The 24,206-nt window shown below is 36.0% G+C and overlaps 1 long non-coding RNA gene across 1 annotated transcript in view; it reads right to left on the minus strand.

The window, feature by feature from the left end:
* Positions 1-819: 819 nt before the first annotated feature.
* Positions 820-24,206, minus strand: part of LOC141554846 (uncharacterized) — a 118,949-nt gene continuing 95,562 nt past the window's right edge. The window contains exon 3 of the long non-coding RNA XR_012485982.1: positions 820-1,887. This is a non-coding gene — a long non-coding RNA (uncharacterized LOC141554846). The remainder of the gene's footprint in view (positions 1,888-24,206) is intronic.

The raw sequence follows: 24,206 nt of genomic DNA on the forward strand, positions 1-24,206 counted from the left end.
ATATTATTATGTGTTTTGACTGCCCCACCTAGCAGCTATTTCTCTATCTCTCTTCTTTTCCTTGGGCTTTTCTATTCCTGGAGAAACAACAATATTGAAATTAGGCCAGATAATAACCTTAGATTATAGCCTATAGGTGTTCAAGTGAAAGGAAGAATCAATTAATGTGGCAAAATTCATTGTTTTCTTATTTTTAAAAAAATTCCCATAGTGACCTCAACCTTAAGCAATCACCACCTCGATCAGCCAACCACCATCCAACACTAAGGCAAGATCTTCCACTGGCAAAAAATTACAACTCGCTGAAGGCTCAGATGATGGTTAACAATTAGCAATAAAGTGTTTTTTAGGGGCAGCTAGGTGGCACAGGGGATAGAGCATCAGCTCTGAAGTCAGGAGGACCTGAGTTCAAATATGACCTCAGACAGTTAACACTGGGTAAGTCATATAATCTCTCTGTGTCTTAGTTTCTTCATATGTCAAATGAGAGGACTGACTCAATGGAATCCAAGACCCTTTTCATGCTAAGTTTATGTTTCTATGTTTCAAAAAGTCCCCAGGAAAAAACTTAGTGATATTATATAAGTGGAGGGACAGTGGGGAAGAGGGTATTGAGCAGAGAGGATATTTTATTCATTCAATCATTCTTTTCTCTTTATCCCAACATGGTATTTTATATGTTTTAAAAGAAAATCAAAAAATATTTTTACAAAATTATTTTTTTTAACTTTTAAAAATACTTTTATTTTCAAAACATACATGGATAATTTTCAACATTCATCCTTGTAAAACCTTGTGTTTCAATTTTTTTCTCCCTCCCTTACCGCATTTCCTCCCCTAAATGGCAAGCAATCCAACGTGTTAAACACGTGCAATTCTTCTATATATATTTCACAATTATCATGCTGCACAATAAAAATCAAATTAAAAAGGGGAAAAATGAGAAAGAAAACAAAATGCAAACAAACAACAAAAAAGTGAAAATATTATGTTGTGATCCACACTCAATTCCCACAGTCCTCTCTCTGGGTGCAGATGGTTGTTTCCATCGTAAGACCATTGGAACTGGCCAGAATTACCAAGAGCCATGTCTATCAGAATTGGTCATCGCAAATCTTGTTATGGCTATATTCAATGTTCTCCTGGTTCTGCTCACTTCAGTTAGTATCAGTTCATGCAAATCTCTCCAGGACTTTCTGAAATCACCCTCCTAATTGTTTCTTATAGAACAATAATATTCCATAATATTAATATACCATAACTTAGCCATTCTCCAGCTGATGATTCGATTTCCTAAAACCTTTGTTTAAATGATATTAAACATCCCAAACAGAAGCAATGATTAGTTAACAATCTTGGGTCTCTGTATTAATGTGGGTCTGTAAGTAATGTCATCTGAGTGCCCAGATGCCCTGGTGTAGCCTATGGATCTGGGAAAGACAACCTAGCTCCATAGAGCTCTTCTGGTCTAAGAAAGTAACTAATATAAATCCTTTCTGCTGCCATTCATGAGACAAGTGATCATTTTTATTTTCTAAGTCTCCTGGGTCCTTGGATAGAAATAGCCTTCCCAATGGGAGCTCTAATTCTGAATTTCCCTGCTCTTTGATCGTAGCATCAAAATCAGGACCCACTTGATTTCAGGGGTAAGAGGGGCAGGAACAAAGACATTCACAGAAGCCTGGTTGGCCAAGTATCTCCTTTCCCTTCACACAGTGCTGGCTGGCACTTTAGCCATTCATGTTCCTTTCACAAAGGCCTGGGGATGGATTTAGCATTCCTTTTGGAAAACAAATACAATACAAAGAGCATGTGTATGTCTCTTTTCCAAACCGTAGGGCTGCAGCTGCAGTGATGTCTTCAACCATTTCATTTTCTAAAACCATTCTAAAAGAAGGAAAAAAAAAAAAAAAAAAAAAAAGGAAAATTAGGAAGAAAGCTATAAGCACTTTTGGAAATGTAGGACTTTGAAAGCTTCTATTTTTCTACTATTTACTCAAATCAAGTCTTGGTTGACAGTAAGTATTTGAAGCCAATGGTGACAAGGAAGGGGTTAAGGTCCCCTGTCAGGGTTGGAGTCAGAGGGTCAGGATGCAAGCATGGCACTATTTTAGGGAACAAATTGATATTGGTTTGCACACAACAAAGTGATCATAGAGCGGTGATAACTGCCTTGGGCAATCTTTGAGGAATTATGAACACACTACAGCCAGGCAGTCTGCTGTTCCAATTTTTGTAAAGAAGATGGATTCTTCAAGCTTAGGTGACAGAGATTCTTGTAAGATTAGATTCTAGAATATATTCTAAGCACTTAGAAAGGGAAATATGGATCACTATAAGCCATAGGCTTGGTAAGAATAAATCTTTTTAGATATCAAGGAATCTTTTAGTCAAAGAGTTGGACAACTGGGAATATTTCATTCACCAGTGGGGTGGGGGATGGGGAGAAAGAATAATTTCCTACTTAAATCAGTTTGTACTTTGTGGCTTTGAGAGAGTTGGGGTGGGGGAGAATACAGCCTAGAAGTCAAACTAAGTTAAAAAAAAAAAAAAAGGAAAAGAATTATTGAGTGCTAAGAGAGACTGCTTGTTGGAAGCAGCTCAAGTTTCACAGGGTACATATTGTATTTGTTTTGTATGGTTTTTCAGGCCCACTTAGAGTATACCACCAATTGTCAGTACTCTGGGGTTGGTAAGCAGAGCTTAATTCAATCTCCATCCTTGGAAAAATTATTGTTGCATTTCCCAAATCTGGTGATCGAAAGGTCATTATGTCAGAATGGAGAAACACCAAGTTGCTTAACCAACAACTATCAGCACATCATGGTCAAAATAGTTCATAGCCACATAAAACATTTCTAACATGGAATTATTCTTCCCACACTCAGATTAATCTCACATCTTCTTTTAACTTGGCTCTACCAGATCAGGAAAATGACCATATATATGTGCATGGTGATCAGAAAGATTTGTTGCTGTTAGGGATATGCAGCAAAGACTTGTGGTTTTGTTGCTGATTAAGACATGGTAATAAAGCAGGAATTTAGAACCAAGTATTTAAGATAGAGGCTGAAAGTAGTTTCTGGTTTACCTACCTCTTTGCTTTTGTTCCAGATACATTTTGTGGCAATCAAGAACATTATAGGAGCTAAGAGGTATCTTGTTGCTCCCTGCCTTATAGAGTTCCTTTGTAGGTTTATTGATTAGAGTCCTCAAAACGATTTGAAGGTAGCTGATGGGTAAGCAGAAATTCTACAGGTACATATTCTGGAAAGATGGCAGCGTAGGTTGGTAAATTAAGGCTTTCTTGATTTCCCAAACAAATTTGTGCCTCAGGTGAACATAGATTGAGAAAAAAACCAAGAGGATTTGGGGCAGAACAGGGGTCCTTCAGATACAACCTTATAAGATCTGAAGAAAGACTCCGGGCTGGGATTAACCTGTCTGCAGTGCAAACACCTTGGGGCTGGCTCAGTAGAAACATCCAGGAGGGATCCATCTGGCTATCTGGTTGTGGCCGGGGCCTCAATAGGAACCACAGATTTTTACTTCTTGGGCTGCTTGTTGAGTGGAAGTTTGAATTTGAGGATTGGGCTGATTGGGAATGCCGGGCCCAGCTGTGCTGCTGAGACATGTGCCTGGGCAAGAAGGAACCAGCATCAGGTGAGTGCAGATGCAGGAGGGCAGGGATGCTGCTGGCTGTAGGCATTTGCAGGAGGGGGCAACTCTTGGTTTGGAGTTCTTGGTCAGAGGGGAGAACTGAGGTGAAGCTAGAGGCACCATCCCCCCACCCCATAATTAAAGGTACTTACACTAATACCTCTTATTAAAAAACAAACAAACAAATAAACACAGCAAAAAAGAAAGAAACCTACCATTGAAACATATTATGGGGACAGGGATGACCAAGGTTCATCTTCAGGGGATACTTTGGTTAAGCAAGCTTCTACCCCAAAGAGTAACATGAAATAGCTCCCTGCCAGAGAAAATTTATAGAACTAAAAAAATAAAAAAAATAAAATGAGAGACAGTGAGGAAAAACTAAAGAAAAAATTAAAACTATCCAAGAAAAACAACAATTTGAAGAAAAAGTTAACCAACTAGAAAAGGAGGTACAGAGTCTTAAAGATGAAAATAATGTTTTGGAAATTAGAGTCGGGCAAGGGGAAGCCAGTGAAGTTATCAAAGACCAAAAAATAACAAAACAGATTACAAAGAATGAGAAAATAGAACAGAATGTGAAACATCTCATAAGAAAAACATCAGATCTGGACAACAGATCAAGAGAAAACATAAGAATAATTGGATTGCCAGAATGTTGCAATTAATAAGAGAAACTTTACACAGTAATTGTTCTTAAGTAGGACTTTTGTTCAAATAGACTTTTGATTACAGTCCCACCCCAAGGGGAGGTGTCCAGAAACCTCCAATCAGAAATCCAAGTTATGGTGTCAAACCCCAGAAGTTTTCTTACTAAAAACCCTGACGGATTTAGTCCACTCCTTCTGACATAATCAAATTTTTTGCCCCTTGCTTTGGAGGATATATCTTAGCCTGTGAAACTGTCCCTGTAACCCCAATATACTTTTGCCGTCTTACCCCAACCCCATCATTTGGTGGCTAACTCCATCATTCTGGTGGCCTGGTATAGGAAGAGTCTGATTGTACCCCTTAGACCAGGGGTTCTCAAACTACAGCCCTTGGGCCAGATGTCACCGCTGAGGACGTTTATGGGCCCACAGGGTTATGGCAAATGGGCTGAGGGGCAGAGACAGAGTGTGAGCTTTTGTTTTTACTGTAGTCCAGCCCTCCCACAGTCTGAGGGACAGTAAACTGGCACCTATTTAAAAAGTTTGAGGACCACTGCCTTAGACTAAACAATACTTGTATATTTCCCTGACGTCAAAATAGATCTATTGTATGGAAGTCTTGTAACTAAATCTAGACAACAGGTCATGAAAACATTCAGGAGAGTTGAATACAGTAATCTGTGTTTTTATTTACTAGATGATCTGACTCTTCTCTCCTAGAAGAGAAGTATTAATATTGAGGTGTAACAAACAATGTTAACTGCACGACAGTCTGGTTAAATGGGTTTGAAACCAGTTGAGTACATTTTTAAAAATGGCAATTAATAATGTTAATTAGAAAGAAAATCTATAATGGGGAGCTTTAGTGTACTGTCTTTGGTCTTATTCTATTCAGCCTTTATATGTACTAATCAAATGTGTGGATGCTATGTTGGAAGGGATAGATAATATGTTAAAAGGATGGAATCAAGACCTTAACAGATCTTGAGAGTTTGGTGATTGGCTGAATCTAAGAAACTTAAGTTAAATAGGGATAAATGAGAAATTCTGCACTTGGGTTAAAAAAATGACCCAAGTTTAAGGTGGAGAGGACATGATTAGACAATAGTTTGTGTGAAAAATGATCAAGGGTTTTGATGGACTGCAAGATCAGAATAAGTGGTACAACTGGGCAGCTCAGTGACACATAGAGTGTTGGGCTTGGAGTCAGGAAGACTTATATTCCTGAGCTTAAATCCAGTGTCAGATACTTACTAGCTGAGACCCTGGGTGCTAAAAGTTTAGCTTGGTGAGATGTGCGGTTCCCGCAAAACAAGAGAAAGGGAATTGTAAGGGCCCTTTAAATGGGCGGACACAGGACACAGTGCATCGGGAGATTGAGGCCCAGAAGTAATTTCTGTGGATATTAGGACTGCCCTTGGGCGGGATCCTGGCCATATTGAGATAGTTTCGTAATGGGTGACTCTCTCGCTGATTGGCTGTGTGTGTGACCTCACAGGCCCTATGTAAGCCCACTGCAGGCAGCAACCGCCCTCTTTAACCTGGTGCTCTTCACTCTGGCTCCCAGCCTGGGTGGCCAAGCCAAGATGGGTAGCCAAAAGAGGTAAGGGTTTTGGTAGTGAACACGTGGGTCTTCTGACCAGGTGTTCACCAGGGAACCAACAAGTCAGGGCATCAGTCAGGGCATTATGTGAGTAGGTATAATAAAGGCTTTTAAGATTACATGTGGTTGTTCTTGAGTGCGCTACCGGTTATTAAGCTATAGATTCAAGAGATTGTGGCCAGAGACCTTAGAAGGCCTCAGAGGAGGCGAGCCGGGTAGAGCTCACACTGCAAAGGACAGTGGTCAAAGGTGCTCTGGTGGGTCTAGGACAGACTAGTAATTGTAACTGCCAGGAGAGCACGTTACACCTGGGAAAATCACTTAACCCTGTCTGCCTCAGTTTCCTCCTCTGTAAAATGAACTGAAGAAATTATTTCAATATCTTGGCCAAGAAAATGATCCAAATGGGGTCACAAAGACATGACTGAAATAACTGACCAACCATAACAACAAACTCAGAATTTGTGTCAGCAGCAGAATGTGATGGGTTAATGCAGTCGTGGGCTGTCTTGATAGATCAGTATCAAGAACAGGGGAAGGAGTTGTCCTATTATGTCCTATGCTGGCCATGGCATATTGAGTGCCAGAGATGTCACATTATAATGAGTAAGGATTTTGACAAACAGGAGCATTTGCAGTAGAAGAAAACCAGGATGGTAAGGGAGCTTCAAAGGAAATCATAACAAGATGGGTCAAAGGAAATAGGGCTATTTAGTCTGAAGAATAAATGATTTTGTGGGGGGTCAAGGAGAGTTAGAACATGATCGCTATATTTGGATATTTGAAAGGCTGTTACATGTAAACAGATTAGATATATTGTGCTTGGCTTCACTGGAAAGAACTTGGATAAAATGTGGAAGAGAGGAAAATATACTGAAACCAAATCTAACAATTAGAGTTTTCCGAATGAAACTAGAAAAATTATTTAATCTAACTAAAGGTCAAATTGGTCTGACAACTCTGATTCAGGATTATTGGAAGCCATTTTCAAATGCCATTTCTTCAATAAACTGTCTTGTGATCATTATCCATGAGCACCTTGGACCTAGGCTATACTAAAGAATTGGCAACTGGTGTAGTTACTGCAAATAAAGTTTGATGTTGTTTTTAATAGCTTTACAATGTGTAGGTAAACATAAAGAACAATAGCTGTAGGCACAAGAGGTCCCCCCAATAATAGAGGGGGGCTCGCCACAATTTGTTTTTGTTTTCATTATTTTTAGAATGGTATCTAGACTGAGTCCCCCAAAGAAATGACACTAGACCCAAAAGAAATCAAATCAATGGATAATGTGGTAGAATAGAAAGAATGTTAAAGGTGAAATCTAAGGATCTGGACTCAAATTCTGCCTCTGACATTGACAACTTGTATGACTTACTTAGCTTTAATTTCCTTAAATATAAAATGAAGAGGTTGTATTAAATGACCTTTAAGATCTCTTCTGGCTTTAAATAAATATCCTGGGTAAAAATCCTAAATCCACCACTTATTATCTGTATAATTGTGGGCAAGATTAAAATGGATAAGAATTGTACAGGACAGAGGATGTATACACATCAATGAAATCACAGATCCATTCAAACACTAACTTATCAATAGTTAGACTTCAGGTTCCTCATCTGCAAAATAAAGGGTTGAATTAAAAAGATTTCCCTTTCAATTTCTAATTTTCCTTTCGACCCAGAATCATAAAAGAAAGCTTTTAAAAAATAAAATAGCATTTTATTTTTTCCAATTACATGTAAAGACAATTTTTAAAACATTCATTTGTAAAAGTTTTTTAGTTCAAAATTTTTCTACCTCATTCCTTCTTCTACCCCTTTTCTTTTCTTTTCTTTTCTTTTCTTTTCTTTTCTTTTCTTTTCTTTTCTTTTCTTTCTTTTTTTTTTTTTAATTAATTATAGTTTTTATTTACCATATGCATGGGTAATTTTACACATTGACAATTGCCAAACCTTTTGTTCCAATTTTTCCCCTCCTTCCCCGCCCCAGATGGCATGTTAAATATGTTAAAGTATAAGTTGAATACAATATATATATATTGTATTCAACTGTATATATATATACATGTCCAAACAGTTGTTTTGCTGTACAAAAATAATCGGACTTTGAAATAGTGTACAATTAGCCTGTGAAGGAGATCAAAAATGCAAGCAGACAAAAATAGAGGGATTGGGAATTCTATGTAGTTTCTATCCCTTTTCTAAAGCTGTAAGCAATTTGATATGTTATATATGTGCAGTCATGTGAAACATTTTTCCATATTAGTCATGTTGTGAAAGAAGAAACAAATCAAAAGGAAAAAACCTACACATAAAAAAACCAAAAGAAAATAAAAATATTATGCTTAGATCCGTATTCAGACTCCATCAGTGGATAGCATTTTTCTTCACAAATCCTTTGAAATTGTCTTGGGTCATTGTATTGCTGAGAAGAGCTAAGTCATTCATACTAGATCATTATACAATATATACAACATTCTCTTGATTCTGCTCATTTCACTTTGACCAGTTCATGTAAATCTTAAAGAATACTTTTACAAAAAATTTACAAATTTGGCCACAATTTGGTCAAGACATAGGAAGAAACAAATAAAAATAAGGCATTTTCTGCCCTCATGGAACTTATAATTTGCTTTTGGAGAGGATTGATCATGTTAAAAGTTAAATAACAATAACAGATTTAAATAATTATTCAAGATAATAATAAACCAGCTGCCATAAGCCTATCCATGATTAATTATGAAGTGATGAAGTTTATCTGAGGGGAATCATTCAGTAGAAATAAATTCTGGCTTTAAAAGAAATTCTGAGGCTGATCTCATAGGGCTTGCTTAAGCCTAGAAAATTTTTTGCCTGCTAAGCACTTCATTTCTCCCATTCCTCCAATTGCTCTTCTCTATGATTAATAGAAGCCCCTATCCTATACACTTCTTTTCTCTTATCAAGGTGCACTTCTCTAGGTCCAAGTCCTGTCTTCCTATTAGCTTCCATCATAATTGTATCTCTACTAACTCAAGCCTTATCCTTCCACTGAGATAATCTTCCCTTGTCTCTCCCTTTTAACCATTCCTTTTTCAAAGCCCATTTCTATCCTTTTTAAATAATAAAAACTTCTTTTCATATTGAACTCTACCTTTTATCTATATGGACTCCACCTCCTTGAATTCACTAAAACCTAACTTTACTTTTTTACAGATTCTCTTAAGCTATCTTTTCTAAGTAATCTATTCTTTCCATTCCTTCCTCACATAGATCTTTCATAGAACTCATGCAGAGCGCATGCCCAGAAGGTGGTCAGAAAAAGCAATGCAAGGGCACTCTCAAAGTCTCTCTTAAAAATTTAAAAATCAATTGTATGACGTGGGGACACAGAACTGCCCACCATGACATGCCCTCATCAGAGAAGGTGCAGTGCTCTATGAGCAAAGCAGAACTGAATTAGCCAAAAGAAACACGAGTTGCACAAAGTTAGGGAATCCACCCCAGATGTTCATAAGGAATGCTTGTGTCCAATCTGTGGCAGAGCACTCTGAGCTCGGATTGGTCTGATCAACCACAGGTGTACACGCTGCAACTGGACTCTAAAACAGTAATGTCATTGTGGTCCTCTTCGAGAACGAAGGACGGACCAATCCATAGATCTCCCATCGATCATAGTACTTGGCTATCATTCAACAATCTGTCCCTTGGAGTTTATGCTTTCTCCTGTGCCTTGCCATTGATCTACCGGTCTTTCCCCCACCTTTTCCTCAGCCCACGAGGCACTCTTCTGGTTCTTCTCCTTCTGACTTATTGGGGCTATTTCTCTGCTGCCAGGGATCATACTTTTCTGAGATACTTCCTGACATGGATTGTTTGACTGTATCTCAGAGAAGACAGCCTTGCTTTTTAAGAGCCACCTAAGCACATGGTCAATCTTCTGTGGACCACTGGTGAGCTGCCCTTCAAATTTTATTTTATTTTATTCTTTGTTTCTTTGTTTCTTCCCCCCCCCCCCTGAGGCTGGGGTTAAGTGACTTGCCCAGGGTCACACAGCTAGGAAAATGCCCTTCAAATTTTAAAAGAGAAATTTCTTCACATTCCATAAAAGGATAACAGGATGCCCTTTGTACTTAAACATGGTGATTAATACCTGTCTCTCTTGTTACCTTCCTCTTCTCCCTCTCCCATTTCATCAATTGGGCTGGGAGTGGAAAAGTCTCCCTCCTCCTCTACTACTCTGAGAAAACTGAGACAATCTAATATGAACATCATCTTTTTTTTTTTTTTTTCCTTCTCTGTTCCTTTCAGTGTTTTAACCTTTCCTTTTCTCTTTTTTTCTAGCAAAGGAGGGTTTGCCTTTCTTCTTGTTGAAGTCAACCTTTCTTCCTATGTCCTAACTTATTATTTCTTCCTTCTCTCTAGTCTCCCTTTTCCTCTCCTACTTTCCTATAGAGACAAATTTATATACCAAACTAAGTATGTATGTTATTCCCTCTTTGAGGCAAATACTATGGGGTTAAGGTTCAAACAGTACTCACCTCTCCTACTTCTTTCTCTGTACTGTAACAGGTCTTTTGTGCTTCTTCATGTGATGCAATTTACCCTTTTTTGTCTCCCCTTTCCTTCTCAAGGAAGTCTCAGGGAGAATTGGCTTTTTTCTTACACCTGTATCCTTAAGTCCATCCCTTCCTGTTTCTTCTGCAACCTTGTTCCATTCATGATCTACTCTCAGGCATCTTCAAACTTCTTTGCTCATGTGTTCTTACTCATGCTACAGACATGCTCAGCAAAACATCTTTTTGTTAAATCTGGCCACCCCTTCAAGATATCCTCCTTCTGTCCTCTCCTCTGCCAAATGGCAAAACAGTTGTCTACACTTGCTGCTTCTACTTCTTACCACTAACTTCTTGGTTTCTTACAATCTTTCTTCTGTCCTTCACACTCTAATGAAGCATCTCTTAAGATGCTAAATATAATATATTAGCACATTAATATTTATTTATGTTTATTATTTATTGTGTTATTTATTATAATGTATCATATAATATACTATTATATTATTTAATATATTTATTATGGTATATTCTTAATTATAACATATATATTTTATATATAAAAATAAAATAAATTTAGAAAGTTAAATACTTCCTTGCATCCAAATCTAATTATCTTTTTGTTCTTCCTTTAAGCTCCATGGAGCATATACCACTATTGACAAATACCTTTAGATAGCCTCCAAGGTCCCTTCCAATTCTATGGAAGGTCCCTTCCAAGCTCTAAGATGCTTTATTCTTCTTCTTATCCTTTCCTTCCATGATGTTCTGCCTTCATAGTTTTTTTATGTTTCTTTCCCAAGCTTCTTGTATTCTTCCCCTTCTTAAATGTGGGTTCTTCTTTAAGGTTTTACCACTGGCCCCTTTCCCTTTTTCTCTGTACTCTCTCTTTGGTAATTTCATCTAATCTTAATTTTTGGGTATCATCTCTATCCAAATGTCTCCCAAATCTTTACCTCTACTTCCAGCTTCTCCTCAGAATTCTATTCCCATATATTTAAATTCCTGTTGAGTATCTCCATCCAAATATCTAACTGTTCATTAGATATGAGTCTAAAACTGAACTCATTTTCCCCCAGAATTTTTTCTTACTTGTCTATTTGTGTTCATGGTACCACAATCCTCGTCATCTTTATTTGTTTTTGCTTTTTAAAAAAAAATTCAATAGTATTTTATTTTCTAAATATATGTAAAGTTAATTTTCTACATTTATTTTTATAAGATTTTATATTCCAATTTCTCTCTCTCCCTTACTTCCTCCCTCCCCAAGATACCAAGTAATCTGATAGATATTTAAAATGTGTTATTTTAAAGAACATATTTATATATTTGTCATGTTGGGCAAGAAAAGTTAGACTAAAAGAGAAAACTCATAAGAAAGAAAGATGGGGCAACTAAATGGTACAGTGGATAGAGCATTTGTTCTGGAGTCAGGAGGACCTGAGTTCAAATGTGACCTCAGACATTTAACATTTCCTAACTATGTGATCCTGGGCAAGTTATTTAACCCCAACTGCCTTGCCAAGAAAACCAAAACCAAAACCAAAACCAAAACCAAACAAACAAACAAAAAATAAAGGAAAAAGAAAGAAACAAACAAAAATTGAAAATACTATATACAATCCATAGTTTTCTCTAGGGACCTAGATGGCATTTTACATCTCAAATCTATTGGAATGAGTCATCTTTATTTGAAAAAATTTATTATACCTTCTGTTTTTTACATCATTTTCAATTCCAAATGTTGCCCTCCTCACACCTTATCTAAAAAAGCAGTCCTTTCTGTCAAAGCATAAGAAAGGGAAAAACAGTTAGAATCACCTAATAGCAAAATTCAAACTTATAGGATATAGGAGAGACTAGAGATTGGGAAACTAAATCAGAAATTCTTATGGTAGGAGAGGTGTGAAGTGAGAAAGGCCTGACTTTAAAAAGTAATAGTAGAAAAGGAAATGAAAAGATGTTTAATGAATTCATTGTGATATAGACAAAATAATTGCTAGCATCTGTGAAGCACTTCAAGGTTTTCAAGTGCTTTACATGCCTCTCATTTGATCTTGTTGAAAAATATTAATATTAATAACCTACTAGGAAATTTAGGCTCAAGTCTGCCAGAAACAATTTCATTTGACATGTCATTAATCTATATCCAAGCTATTTCTAGTTTGGATAAAGAAAGATGTCCAAACTGTCATAGTCTCCCATATTTTCAGACACCACTCTCTGTCTGAAGGAGACTTTAGATAACTTTTGTAGGAATTTTGAAGAAGGAAAAATATGTTAAAATGCAGTTTCAAGTTAAAATTCAAGAACAGTAATTTCACATTCCTTCCTAAACTGCTTTTCCTTAAGACTTCCTTCTAGTGATCAATATCTCAACCTTGAATTTTTTTCCTCTAGGTGGGTCATTACCATTATTTCAGAGGGTGGGAAGACAATCATCTTCTCTAGCTTAGTCCAATTCACAAAAAGGTCTTATCCTTGTTTCTTCCCACTTTCCTAAAAAGTTTTAGCCTGGAGAAATAGTTCTCCTTAATATTGCTAAAGAATTAAAAGATTTTTGTAATGTGTTTCCAATGCTCTAACACCCTTGGATTACAATTATTATCTCCATTTTTTAGATGAAGAAACTGAGGCTGACAAGTTAAGTGACTTACCCAGAGTCACATAGTAATTGTTTGAGGCAAGATTTAAACTCAGGTGTCCCTAATACGAGGCCCATTATTTGACCCACTATAACACTGAGGCTCCCCATTTGAACGCAGGGGACATAGGATCAAATCCTAATTATGTTACTGGGTCATCTAAAATAAAGTCAGATTAGATGGCCTTGAGGGTCCCTTTTAGCTCAAAATATATGATCCTATGAATATTCATTATTGTGATTAATTTCACATAGATGATAATTGATATTGAGAGGAAGATAGAAGACTTCAGTCAGTTTAGTACTTGAGAAAATTTCATTTCATTTAATTTCTTTCTTTCTTTTTTAAGGCAATTGGGGTTAAGTAATTTGCCCAGGATCACACAGCTAATAAATATTAAATGTCTGAGGGTAGATTTGAACTCAAATCCTCCTGACTTCAGGATCCACTTCACTATCTAGCTGCCCCCCAAATTTTATTTCTTTAAAACAATGGGAAACATTTTTGTTGGTTTTTCATGAGAAATCAAAAAAGGCTTTATAGCATATATAGCACCCCAGGGCTAGGTCTTGAATGAAGAAAAAGGTGTTAGTTGCTTCCTCAAAACTTCCTCTCCAATGATACTTCATCTTTAGCCCACCTATTTCCTTCTCAGGAAATCTCTAAGAGTTTGACATTGCTTAGTCTGGTTAAGTTTAGATAATTTTTGCTAGGAGCTATGTGACCTGATGTTTTTCCTTGCCATCAAATTTAGAATAAGAGAAAGTTTACAGTTTACAGTTATGTAGCAGGAATGTAGATTTGATATGAATTGTTTAATAAACAACTACCAAATGCCTATGCTGTAGAGTATTATTAGCTGGACTACTACTTAGCTGGACATATTAGAAACATGTCTTAGTGATTTAGTCAGGAGGTCTGGGTTAACACATCCTGACTCTGTGATCTCTCAGGAAATCATTTAACTTTTTTAAACCTTGATTTCTTCATCTCTGTAATAATGGCCATCCCAAGGAACAGAGTGGAGATGATACTGTCCCTTATTAAAGGATGCTCTTAAGTAAATGGATTATGATTGGTACTCAAGGTGCTTGTATCTAAGATTACTGGTGACTGAGCTAGGAGGAATTGCTGCCTTAGTTTGGGGACTATCTCCACACAGGAATACCGAAATGTTGAGATTATTAAACTCCTTCTGTACCAGGCCACCAGAATAATGGTTAGTCACCAAATAATAAAGTGGAACATAACACCCCAAAATGTGTTAGGGTTGCAGACCAGTATCATAAGTCATCTCAAAAGAATTTGTAGACCTCATCAATGGGACACAAGAACCAAGGACAATCTCTACTTCTGTCTCAGAGGGCTGGTGATTTTTTCAGATTCATCTAGGCCAGCTGCCTTTGGACTCTCAAGCAAGAAAGATTCCTTCCCTTTTCTGTTCCCCTGCCAATAGCCATAATGCTCTACAAGTGAGTTCAAAGCAATGGCAATCCACACCTCCACATCACATTGGTGAACTTGAACTGGCTGCCTCTTCTGCTTTGTATTTATCTCCCTGAACACAAAACACTGAGCATGAGTGAAAAAAAACAAAACAAAAAAACCACAATTAATCAGCAAAGAAGACTAAAAGAGCAACTGAACATGTAGGAAGAGAACCAAGACAGCAAACCCACAAAAGCTAAGGAAAGAGAGAGAGTAGTCTGCAAAATGGAATTGGTCAACAGCTTCAAAAGTTGCAGAGATTAGTGAGCAATAAGAAACAGTCATTAGATTGAGCATCTAAGGGATCACTGATAACTTTGGAGTGAGTAATTCCAGTTGATTAGTGGAGTTGAAAGCAAGATTGCAAAGGATTGAGAAATAAGTGGGAGGTAAGAAAAAGGAGGCAAGTGGAGACCATCTTTTTGAAAAAGTTTACCATGGAAGACAGAAGAAAAAGTATATTAAAATAAAAAATATATTTATTTAAACTTTAGATCCTAAACATTTTCAATAGCTTTTGGATGACATTGTGATACTCAGTCAGACCTGTTGTTCATCTAACCTAACAGCTGAGCAATTACTGTATAGGGAAGAGTTGATTTGGGGAGTACTTGCTTTCTTTCATGATGACAATCTAGAAATTTGTCATTTTGAAATTTAAGAAAATATATTAGGCTCAGATTTAGAGTAAAAGCAATCTCATAGTGAAACTAGTCCAACCTCCTCATTGCACAGATGAATAAACTGAGGGCTAGAAAGCTTAGATGACTTGCTCCAATTCACTCAGGTGAAGTAGCCAAGCTGGAATTTATTTTGCCATCAGGGCCATGTAAAATAGCTCATTTTTTTTCACTCTTCTGATATAAGGCTTTATCACTTTTATCTGTATAGCATCAGAGGTAGGAGATGTATGTTGATTTTGGGGTAATTGCTATAAAGGATAGAACTATAATTGAAAATTATATTATGGAAGTCTTGAAAGCCAGACTGAGAAGGTTATTTTTTTTTTCTGGATACAATAGGGAAATCCTGAAGATTTTTGAGCAGAAGAGTCATGTGGTCTGAATTGTGTTTTAGAAAAGTTATTTTTTAGCTATGTAGAGGACAGATTAAAGAGTAGGGGAGACTGGCAGCAGGAAAAAACCAAAACAAAACCTAGGAGGTTGTTGTTATGGTAGTTATTATTCCCCCTTTCTGCACTCTGAAATACAACCAAACTGGATTTCTTTCTGTTCCTCACATAGGATATTTTATCTCCTGCCTCTATGCCTTTGAAATGAGCGTCCCACATGCTGGGAACATAATTCTGCCTTACCTCTACCTTACACAGTACCTCTCTTTTGTTCAAGATGTAGCTCAAGCTTTCTCCCCAACTATTAGTGCCCTCCCCACATTATCCTGTATTTAACTAGTGTATATGTATGTACACACACACACCACACTTTGCTTTTTAATTTGTAATATCTATTTTTATATGTACTTATTTCCCCTATTAGAATACAGGTTTCTTACAAGAAGATATGACCTCATTTGTTGTATTTGTATTTTTAGTATCTAGCACATTGTTATAGAAGTTGTGACATTTCAGTCTTTGTGACCTCATTTGGAGTTTTCTTGGCAAATGAAAAATAGTATATTTTGCCATTTTCTTTCCTAGCTCATTTTATAGATGAGGAACTGAGGCAAATAAGGCTAATTAACTTGACCAAGGCTACACAATCAATGTCTCAGGCTAGATTTGAACTCAGGAAGATGATCCTTCCTAATTTCATGCCCTGTATTCTATGCACCACTTTTAAAATCCTCTCTGGTTGATTAATTGGCCAGGCTGGAGATGATGATAAAAGAAGTAGAATAGTGGCTGTGTGAGTGGAGAGTCTACAAAAGAGTAGACAGGAGAGATGCCATGGAGATAAAATGGACAAAACCTGGTAAATGATTGTATATGAGGAATTAGGAAGAGAGAAGAGCCAAAGGTCACTGTGAACTGGTGAACCTGGTTGACTAATGGCAATGTCCTCAACAGAAATAGATAAATTGGGAAGATGAATGAGTTTAGAGGGTTCTACTGCAAGAATCAAATCTGATATAGGAGGACACCGTAGTCTTAAATGTAGGATCAGGTGGTTGCTTTTCTTAAGCAGGGAAACCAAAACATAAAAACTAAGGTTCATCTGGGCCTTTCATTATCTTCAAAGGAACACTCAGAAACTCTGGATAGAACTGTATAGACAAGATGAAGAAATCCTTGAGGGCAGGTTTGAGGAGCTCTCATTGAGCTGGTAGGGAAGTGGTAATATGTTCCCGAGAAGAGATTCTTGCATTTGGATTATTTGTGTTGAGGGAAAATTTCCATTACAACCCTATACCAAGGTAAGGTCGAAATGGATTTGTGATTTAGACATAAAGGGTGAGACCAGAGATATACTACCTCTCAGACTTCAGAGACGGGAGGAATTTATAGCCAAAGAAGAACTAGAGAACATTATGAAATGCAAAATGGTTAATTTTGGTTATATTAAATTAAAAAGACTTTGTACAAGTAAAACCAATCCATCCAAGATTAGAAGGGAAGCAGAAAGCCAGGAATTTTATTTTATTTTATTTTTTTTACATCCTATGTTTCTGATAAAGGGCTTATTTCTAAAATATTGACTCAAATTTATAAGAATACAAGCCATTCCTCAATTGATAAATGGTCAAAGGATATGAACAGATAATTTTCAGATGAAAAAATTAAAGCCATTTCTAGTCATATAAAAAAAGTGCTCTAAATCACTAGAGAAATGCTAATTAAGACAATTTAGACACTTCATACCCCTCAGATTAGTCAAATTGATAGGAAAAGATGATAAATGTTGGAGGGGATGTGGGAAAATTGGCATGCTAATCCATTATTGGTGGAGTTGTGAACTGATCCAATCTTTCTAGGGAACAATTTGGACCTATACCCAAAGGGCTATCAAACGGGGCATACCCTTTGATCTCTACTGGGTCTGTATCCTAAAAAGGGAAAAGGACCTACAAGTAAAAAAATGTTTATGGCAGCTTTTTTTTGTAATGACGAGGAAATGGAAATTGAGTGGATGCTCATCAGTTGGAGAATGGCTAAATAACTTATGATATACGAATGTTATGGAAAATTATTGTTCTGTAAGAAATGGCCAGCAAGATTTCAGAGAGACTTACATGAACTGATGCTAAGTGAAGTGAGTAGAACAGGAGAACATTGTACACAGCAGCAGTAAAATTATGTGATAATTCACTGTGATGATCTCGACTCTTTTTCAACAATGAGATGATTCAAGGAAGTTCCAATAGACTTTAAGAAAAGAGTCAACCACACCCAGAGAGAAAACTATGGACTGAATGTGGATCAAAGCATAGTATTTTCACCTTTTCTTGGTGGTAGTGGTGCTTGTTTGCTTGTTTCTTTTTTTCTCTCTCGTTTTTTTTTTTTTTTCTTTTGATCTGATTTTTCTTCTGTAACATAACAAATATGGAAATATATTTAGATGAATTGCACATATTTAACCTATAGTGGATTTCTTGCTGTCTAGGGGAGGAGGAAAGAAGAGAGAGAGGGAGAAAAATTTGGAACACAAAATTTTGCAAAGGTGAATATTGAAAACTATCTTTCCATGTATTTTGAAAAATAAAAAGCTATTATAAAATTTTTAAAAGGGATATAAGTGATTAAAAAATTATAAGCCATGTTTAAGTCAATTGCTGGCCTTTCACTGCAGGGAAGATAAATTCCATTTTGGACATGTGCATAAAGTGCTGATGGAATATCCAGGTGTAAATGTACAGGAGGTAATTTTTTTTTGTTTTTTTAAAATTCTCCACACCCCCCCCCCCCCCCAGGCTGGGGTTAAGTGACTTGCCCAGGGTCACACAGTTAGAAAGTGTTAAGTGTGTCTGAGATCAAATTTGAACTCGGGTCCTCCTGAATTCAAGGCTGGTGCTCTATCCACTGCGCCACCTAGCTGCTCCAGGAGGTAATTGTTAATGTAGAATAAGTATTCAGTGAACAATATTAGGACTGAAGAAATAAATTGGCAATTGTTTATAAAGAAATGATAATTGAACCCATCAATAGTATTCTTATCTTACCAGCTAAAGAACATAGTTTATCTTTTCATTTATTTATATTTTTGTTTCCTCGATAGGAATTTATGATTTTCTTTGAGTAATGAGAGTTTATAATTCGAGTCTATACAATATTTCTCTCACAATAATCCTGTGAAAGGGATAATATAATTATCATCTTCCTATAACAAATGAGGAAACTGAAGTTCAGATAATTTAAGAGTTCACGTGGCTAGTATTAGAGCCCTGAATTAAAATCCATGTCTCTTCTGTATCCAAATTCTATATAATTTCCCCAGAAAACTGCCTTTATAAAACTGGGTAACATTTTTCCTTTCATTAGTAAGTAGAATGTTTTCCTTTCATTGTATTTACTTTCTGTATGTCATTAGCATGCTAGAGATATATTTTTCAGTTTGGTTGTCCTTATTAATTTTATCATATTTGTTATTTCTAAGTAATTTCCTGTAATAAGATTCTGGTTGATCCCCATGGATTTTCATTCATTCATTCAATGACAATTTATTAAGACACTATGTTAAGTACTGGAAATGTTAAGATAGATGTAAAATAGGCCCTGTTAAGACAAATTCTTAATTAGATTGACCTTTAAATCAATTTTTATTTATTTTTAAATTATTTTTTATTTTTGAAACATATGCATAGTTTTCAACATTTACCTTTGCAAAACCTTGTGTTCCAAAATTTTTTCCCTTTCTTCCTCCCACCCCTCCCCAGACAGTAAGTCAATATATGTTAAACATGTGCAATTCTTCTATACATATTTCCACACTTATCATGCTACACAAGAAAAATTAAATCAAAAAGAAAAAAATTAGAGAGAAAACAAAATGCAAGCAAACAACAATTAAAAAAGTGAAAAAAACTATGTTGTGATCCACCCTCAGTTCCCACAGTTCTCTCTCTGGGTGCAGATGGCTCCCTCTATCATGAGACTATTGGAACTGGCCTGAAAAGTTGAAAAGAGCCACGTCCATCAGAATTGATTGTCATATAATATTGTTGTTGCTGTGCACAATGATCTCCTGGTTCTGCTCATCTCACTCAGCATCAGTTTATGTAAGTCTCTCCAAGCTTCTCTGAAATCATCCTGTTGGTCATTTCTTTTTTTTTTTTTTTTATTTTTTTTATTTTTTTTTTTAATTTTATTTTATAATTATAACATTTTTTGATAGTACATATGCATGGGTAATTTTTTACAACATTATCCCTTGCACTTACTTCTATTCAGATTTTTTCCCTTCCTCCCCCAACCCCCTCCCCCAGATGGCAAGCAGTCTTATATATGTTAAATATATTACAGTATAATTTAGATACAATATATGTGTGTAGAACCGAATTTTTTGTTGCACAGGAAGAATTGGATTCAGAAGGTAAAAATAACAGTTTACATTCATTTCCCAGTGTTCCTTTTCTGGATGTAGCTGGTTCTGTCCATCATTAATCAATTGGAATTGGATTAGCTCTTCTCTATGTTGAAGAAATCCACTTCCATCAGCATACATCCTCATACAGTATCATTGTTGAAGTGTATAATGATCTTCTGGTTCTGCTCGTTTCACTCAGCATCAGTTGATGTAAGTCTCTCCAAGCTTCTCTGTATTTCTCCTGTTGGTCATTTCTTATAGAACAATAATATTCCATAACATTCATATACCATAGTTTACCCAACCATTCTCCAATTGATGGACATCCATTCATCTTCCAGCTTCTAGCCACTATGAAAAGGGCTGCCACAAACATTTTGGCACATACAGGTCCCTTTCCCTTCTTTAGTAGTTCCTTGGGGTATAAGCCCAGTAGTAGTATGGCTGGGTCAAAGGGTATGCACATTTTGATAACTTTTTGGGCATAATTCCAGATTGCTCTCCAGAATGGTTGGATTCTTTCACAACTCCACCAACAATGCATCAGTGTCCCAGTTTTCCCACAGCCCCTCCAACATTCATCGTTATTTGTTCCTGTCATCTTAGCCAATCTGACAGGTGTGTAATGATACCTCAGAGTTGTCTTAATTTGCATTTCTCTGATCAATAGTGATTTGGAACACTCTTTCATATGAGTGGAAATAGTTTTAATTTCATCATCTGAAAATTGTCTGTTCATATCCTTTGACCATTTATCAATTGGAGAATGGCTTGATTTCTTATAAATTAAAGTCAATTCTCTGTATATTTTGGAGATGAGGCCTTTATCAGAACCTTTAACTGTAAAAATGTTTTCCCAATTTGTTACTTCCCTTCTAATCTTGTTTGCATTAGTTTTGTTTGTGCAGAAACTTTTTAATTTGGTGTAATCAAAATGTTCTATTTTGTGATCAATAATGGTCTCTAGTTCTCCCTTGGACACAAACTCCTTCCTCCTCCACAAGTCTGAGAGGTAAACCATCCCCTGTTCCTCCAATTTATTTATGATTTCGTTCTTTATGCCTAAATCTTGGACCCATTTTGATCGTATCTTAGTATGTGGTGTTAAATGTGGGTCCATGCCTAGTTTCTGCCATACTAATTTCCAGTTTTCCCAGCAGTTTTTGTCAAATAATGAATTCTTATCCCAAAATTTGGGATCTTTGGGTTTGTCAAAGATTAGATTGCTATTTTTATTCACTATCTTGTCCTGTGAACCTAACCTATGCCACTGATCAACTAGTCTATTTCTTAGCCAATACCAAATGGTTTTGGTGACTGTTGCTTTATAATATAGCTTTAAATCAGGTACACTTAGACCACCTTCCTCTGACTTTTTTTTCATTAGTTCCCTTGCAATTCTCGACCTTTTATTCTTCCATATGAATTTTGTTGTTATTTTTTCTAGGTCATTAAAATAGTTTCTTGGGAGTCTGATTGGTATAGCACTAAATAAATAGATTAGTTTGGGGAGTATTGTCATCTTTATTATATTCGCTCGGCCTATCCAAGAACATTGAATGTCTTTCCAATTATTTAAATCTGACTTTATTTTTGTGGCAAGTGTTTTATAATTTTGCTCATATAATTCCTGACTCTCCTTTGGTAGATATATTCCCAAATATTTGATACTATCGACTGTTATTTTGAATGGAATTTCTCTTTGTATCTCTTGCTGTTGGATTGTGTTGTTAATGTATAAAAATGCTGAGGATTTATGTGGATTTATTTTGTATCCTGCGACTTTGCTAAAATTCTGAATTATTTCTAATAGCTTTTTAGCAGAGTCTTTGGGGTTCTCTAAGTATACCATCATGTCATCTGCGAAAAGTGACAATTTGATTTCTTCATTTCCTACTCTAATTCCTTGGATCTCTTTCTCGGCTCTTATTGCCAAGGCTAGAGTTTCTAGTACTATATTGAATAGTAATGGTGATAGTGGGCAACCTTGTTTCACTCCTGATCTTACAGGGAAAGGTTCTAGTTTATCACCATTACATATGATGTTTACTGAAGGTTTTAAATATATGCTCCTTATTATTTTAAGGAATAGTCCATTTATTCCTATACTCTCAAGCGTTTTTAGTAGGAATGGATGTTGGATTTTATCAAATGCCTTTTCTGCATCTATTGAGATGATCATATGGTTTTTATTAATTTGATTATTAATATGGTCAATTATACTAATAGTTTTCCTAATATTAAACCAGCCCTGCATTCCTGGTATAAATCCCACTTGGTCATAGTGTATTATCCTGGGGATGATTTTCTGAAGTCTATTTGCTAATATCTTATTTAAGATTTTAGCATCAATATTCATTAAGGAAATTGGTCTATAGTTTTCTTTCTCAGTTTTCGATCTACCTGGTTTAGGTATCAGTACCATGTCTGTGTCATAGAAGGAATTTGGTAGGACTCCTTCAATCCCTATTTTTTCAAATAGTTTACATAGCATTGGAGTTAGTTGTTCTTTAAATGTTTGGTAGAATTCACCTGTAAATCCATCTGGTCCTGGGGATTTTTTCTTAGGAAGTTGGTTAATAGCTTGGTCTATTTCTTTTTCTGAGATGGGACTATTTAAACTACTTACTTCTTCCTCTGTTAATCTGGGCAAGCTATATTTTTGAAGGTATTCTTCCATTTCATTTAAGTTATCGAATTTATCGGCATAAAGTTGAGCAAAGTAGCTCCTAACTATTGTTCTAATTTCCTCTTCATTAGTGGTGAGTTCACCCTTTTCATTTTCAAGACTATCAATTTGCTTTTTCTCTTTCCTTTTTTTAATCAGGTTTACTAAGGGTTTGTCTATTTTGTTGGTTTTTTCATAAAACCAACTCTTAGTTTTATTAATTAATTCAATAGTTTTTTTACTTTCAATTTTATTAATCTCACCTTTTATTTTTTGAATTTCAAGTTTTGTGTTTGTCTGGGGGTTTTTAATTTGTTCCTTTTCTAGCAATTTTAGTTGTAAACCCAATTCGTTGGCCCTCTCTTTCTCTATTTTATGCAGGTAGGCCTGTAGAGATATAAAACTTCCCCTAATTATTGCTTTGGCTGTATCCCACACATTTTGGTATGATGTCTCATTATTGTCATTTTCTTGGGTGAAGTTATTAATTATGTCTATGATTTGCTGTTTTACCCAATCATTCTTTAGTATAAGATTATTTAGTTTCCAATTATTTTTTGGTCTATTTTCCCCTGGCTTTTTATTAAATGTTATTTTGATTGCATTATGGTCTGAAAAGGATGCATTTACTATTTCTGCCTTACTGCATTTGATTTTGAGATTTTTATGCCCTAGTATATGATCAATTTTTGTATAGGTTCCATGAACTGCTGAGAAGAAAGTATATTCCTTTCTGTCTCCATTTAGCTTTCGCCAAAGATCTATCATATCAAACTTTTCTAGTATTCTATTTACCTCTTTGACTTCTTTCTTATTTATTTTGTGGTTTGATTTATCTAATTCTGATAGTGCAAGGTTGAGATCTCCCGCTATTATAGTTTTGCTATCTATTTCCTCTTGCAGCTCTCTTAATTTCTCTTTTAAGAATTTAGATGCTGCACCACTTGGTGCATACATGTTTAATATTGATACTGCTTCATTATTGATGCTTCCCTTTAGCAGGATATAATGCCCTTCCTTATCTCTTTTAATTAGATCAATTTTTGTTTTTGCTTGATCTGAGATGAGGATGGCTACTCCTGCTTTTTTGGTTTTGCCTGAAGCATAATAGATTCTGCTCCACCCTTTTACTTTTAGTTTGAATGTCTCATCCTGTTTCAGGTGTGTTTCCTGTAAACAACATATAGTAGGATTCTGACTTTTAATCCAGTCTGCTAACTGCTTCCTCTTTATGAGGCAGTTTGCCCCATTCACATTTATGGTTAGAAGGACTAATTCTATATTGTTTGCCATCCTATTAACCCCTGCTTATGCTTTTCCCCTTTCCTTCCCTTTTACCCTCCTATCCAGTATTAAACTGGTAAACACCACTTGCTTTTCACAGCCTTCCCTTTTTAGGATCCCTCCCCCACCTTAAAGATCCTCCCCTTATTTTACCCCTTTTCCTCGAAATTACTGTATTCCCTTCCCCTTA

Source organism: Sminthopsis crassicaudata, chromosome 1 (genome assembly GCF_048593235.1).
Source record: "Sminthopsis crassicaudata isolate SCR6 chromosome 1, ASM4859323v1, whole genome shotgun sequence".
Lineage (NCBI taxonomy): Eukaryota > Metazoa > Chordata > Mammalia > Dasyuromorphia > Dasyuridae > Sminthopsis > Sminthopsis crassicaudata.